At 41.7% G+C, this 4,136-nt stretch overlaps 1 protein-coding gene and 1 pseudogene across 1 annotated transcript in view; both read right to left on the minus strand.

Moving 5' to 3' along the window:
- The window catches only part of LOC109464322, a 6,494-nt pseudogene extending 4,463 nt beyond the window's left edge, over positions 1 to 2,031 (minus strand).
- Positions 1 to 4,136, minus strand: part of LOC109464302 — a 69,036-nt gene that overhangs the window by 28,915 nt on the left and 35,985 nt on the right. The gene's annotated exons all lie outside the window — the stretch shown is intronic.

The following is a 4,136-nucleotide window of genomic DNA, read 5'->3' on the forward strand; positions in this document are numbered from 1 at the left end:
TCTTGTAAAGTTGGGATCGATGACGTCACGCAGTGACGTCATGCGTTGTCCAAGTTAAACAGCAGGGGGTCGCGTTTTTGCTTCACCGCTTTACATTAAAATGAAGAATACGTCAGATTTTGACCTTAGGTGATAGAACTGAGTCCACACTTTCCGAATCAATCGAGTCCGACACCAAACTCTTCACTACTTTGCCGTGAATGGCCTATTAAGTAGCACAGCGCACCTTAAATGTGTGAAAAACTGCGTTCTTACAAGGCGCAAAACACAATATGGGTGATGCTGCCGTGGCTAGGAGCGAGTAGTTGAAATAAATGCTGCAAAGTTGCGTGAAGTACTTATTAGGCTATCACTTAACACCAGCCAACGAAAAGAAGTTCGCGATTTTAAGCAGCCCTGAACCGAAAATCAGAAAACCTAGTTTTGCCTTAAATAGGCCTAAAACAGTCGAATTTTGCTGTAAAATGTCTGTTGTAGTCACCATAAATGGAGAGACTTGGCCAAAGTTATGCGGAAGTCAAATTTAGAGGTCGACTCACATGAAATGACATAGAAAGTGAATTCATTTGAGAACATTTTATCGTCCAGAAACGATTAAAATTGCCCTTCACGGAGATTCGGGGGGGGGGGGGGCGGGCAAAGGGGGAGGGGGGCGCCTAGGACCCGACATGTATATCCGGACTTTTGGACCCCAAAACAGTAGAATGATGCGGTTTTTTTGCAGAATCTGACAACTTCGGCTGGAAACATTAAAATCGATCGAATTTACGTCATCGATGACGTCATTTTCTGCGCATGCGCCGTCTCCTTAAGGTCTCGGACCGGAGTTTCCCTCCGTATTTCGAGCAATTTGACACCCTCAGCCCGACGGGCTGTTATTTCTGTACTAAACGCGGGTCGGAATTTTTGACTCTTTTGGTGGAAAGGGGTGCCGTGCCGCTTATCATACGCTTGATTGATATTTCTGCGCCCAATTTATTTAGGGTAATAAGGCACATCAAAGTACATTTTCAAAAAAGGGGTAATTTTTTTGGTCATTTTTAACCACGGCTGCATGGAAAAAACGAATTTTCCCAGGGTAACGGCTTAGTACTCGAAGAAGCTCAGAACCTAATGTTTCCAAAATTTGAATTTAATTAAAATCGATGCGATAAGTTTATCGCTATCTTCGATGGCCCGAACACACCCATAACGCATATAGAACGTACAATCCCGGCGGTCAGGCGAAAAGGCCACATAACCATCCGCGCGGACGAATACCAGGAAGTCTTGGCTGGACCATCAACATTACGCCACCTATAAAGGCTACAACTAACAGGCTTTTCAGAAAATACAAATATATGTACACAGATATTACGATTTCAGGGATATCGCGGCCAAAACATACCATTCAAAGTCACGTTTCCGGCGATTTACTGCGCACTTACTTAGACTCTGGTCAGAATTAAACTCCGACCCGGAACCTGACCCAATTTGAACCGGTTAAACTGGTTCCAGATTAGGGGTCAGGGGTCACGGACCAACATGGCGGCTCTCTTTGAGGACCCAGCATTGAAAAAAGTGATACGGGAGGCGAGCACGAAGTGACAGTGACAGCGGGAGGGGCTTTTCACCATTTTGTACCCCATCTTTGTACATTTACCGTGTTGATCGCACCTAACTCTCCTATTTTTTCTATCCTGCTTTGTGCACATCGTACCACCAAGTACCACCGAGCGGAAGCCGGCCGAGCCAACCCCGAGTCACCCCCGGAGCGGGAAGGAAGGACGGTACCTGATTTCCTGTAAGGACCCTTGTATCCAGACGAGAACACCGGATCCTGACCATTTCCCGATAGGCGAGGGCGATCAAACTTACCGGCACTGAAAATAACGCCGGCGTCCCTTTGTTACATCCGGGTCGTCGACAGCGCAGACAACTCACCAGCGTCCTTAGCAACCGTGCAGACAACTCCGCGCCCCTACTCTACGTACGCCACACGACCCAACGTTGTAAATGATGATATCGGTGTACATATGCAACTGATTGATAACGAGGAGTTTGGTGTCATTATGACTTTCTTTTATTTCATTTTACTGGCTTAAACTGTCTACTAGGGTAAACAATTCATTTCAACCTTTAACCCTATCTAGACCGGGCTTTTTTGCGCATGGTGGGACCGGGGGGGGGGCTTTTTGACCCCCCCTCAGAACTCGCCAACGGTATGTCGTATGACCCCCCAATTTTTAGAGGATGATGTACTAGTAACAATTTATCATATCTGCAATTTTTATGTCGTAATGACGTAATATGACGTCATTATGACGTCATTAATGTGATTTTATTGGCCAAAACCGTCTAGATAGGTTATTCCCTAAAAACTAACACGGCGGTCTGTCACTACGGCATTCTTTCCCATTGCTATGCGCGTTCGAAAAGGTATCGGGTTACAACACGCTATTTTGGCCTGTTTTGGACTACCCGTAAAATATTTGAAAATAAACAAATAATATTTAGGGGTAAATTTCGTCAAATTAAAATGAAATCATCGTATTAACATCCTTTAAATGTTAGCTTTTTATATTAAATAACTGATTTTCTAAAATTTTGCTCAGAAAGACGATTATTTTTGGGTTTCCGAGCACAAGTCATGTCACGTTTTTAGGCAAACATCGTTCAAACCTGACTACGTATATTACCCCAGATCCCCGATTTTTATATTTTTCGCAGACTAGGAATAAGATAAAAAATCGTGTTCTAGGGATTTTTTAATTTCTGATTTTAAGTCTAGTTTTTGTCGACATATTGGTGAAAAAATGGCATTTTTTGACATTTTTCTCACTAAATTACCCATAATTCAAAATTGAGGCCATTTTTCAAAAATCCCTAAAGCACGATTTTCGGGACAACCGTTACAGTCATTTTGAGCCGTAAATGGGGTATGTTTGACTCTCCATGTTTCCTGGTTTAAACGAGAATTGGAGACATGTCATATCGCCAGAAAGTGTGCATTGTGTTATTCATACTGGCGTAAAGAATCATTACAGTATTCAAGGTCACCCAAGGATACGACAGTAGCTTCGCCACATGTTACATGTCCACCAGAAATAATAGCGGACATGTACTGTCCAGGAAACTGTTTGTATCTATAGAAAAGTGTTGTTTTTTATCTGTTGCAATGCACGGAGGCAGAAAGGCTTGTTTTGCCGCTTTATAGTAAATGACCGCAGGTAACCCCGAAATAGAACGCGGGTTCGATTCGAATTCCCCAGATCGAACACGATCGAACACAGTTCGGGTTCTATGACATGTGGGAACTTTGCAGCCCAAATTTCACCACCGTGTAAATAGTTTACAACATAACTTTACCAAAAGTTTAATTTTAACTTTAACTTTAATTGTATATTTCATGTCTACTGATTTTTGATGTCTTATGTCTAATGTTTATTGTTTGACTTGGTTCCGTATTGTTTTGTATTATCATTTCAGGTTTGGGAGGACAACTTGTAAAGGCGTTGATACACCTGTTTTGTCCTCCCTTCCACTTGTTTTTTGCATGTGGTGAATTCAAATAAAGAAATAAAGAAATAAAGAAAAGTGTTTATGACAGAATATTAGGGTGTACTAAGTCTTATGTTGCCCATAGCAACACCGGTGACGTCATAAAATGACGTCATGCATATATAAGATGTCCGCCATTTTGGATCATAAATCTTGAATTTTCAAATATAGTTTTTTTTCATGATAAAGCCTAAAATACATTGTTAACATACTAAAGACCTTCATTTAAACCTTTTTTGGAAAAAGAAATGGAATTATTGATGACATTTTAAGGAAAATAACCTGTATATACCTGTTATAATGATATGGTCCGCCATCTTGGATTTGGGCCAATGACGTTATCAAATTAGCATAAATTATGCATTTTAATCATAAAATTTACATAAAATTATCTGGGATGCTAGTAATATTACAGGGGTTTTTCTAGAAAAATTTGGCATGAGGGAGCAGTATCATGGCGAGGGAGCGAAGCGACCGAGGGGGGGTCGGTGCGGAAGGGGGGTATCCCCCCTTCCGCCATGTGAAGCCTTTGAAAATTTGAAGTTGAAATGGGACATTTTGAGGCTACTTGAGGGGGAAAATTTGAACTCTTAATA

This window comes from Branchiostoma belcheri, unplaced genomic scaffold, assembly GCF_001625305.1.
Source record: "Branchiostoma belcheri isolate BF01 breed outbred unplaced genomic scaffold, Haploidv18h27 scaffold136, whole genome shotgun sequence".
Taxonomy (NCBI): Eukaryota; Metazoa; Chordata; class Leptocardii; order Amphioxiformes; family Branchiostomatidae; genus Branchiostoma; species Branchiostoma belcheri.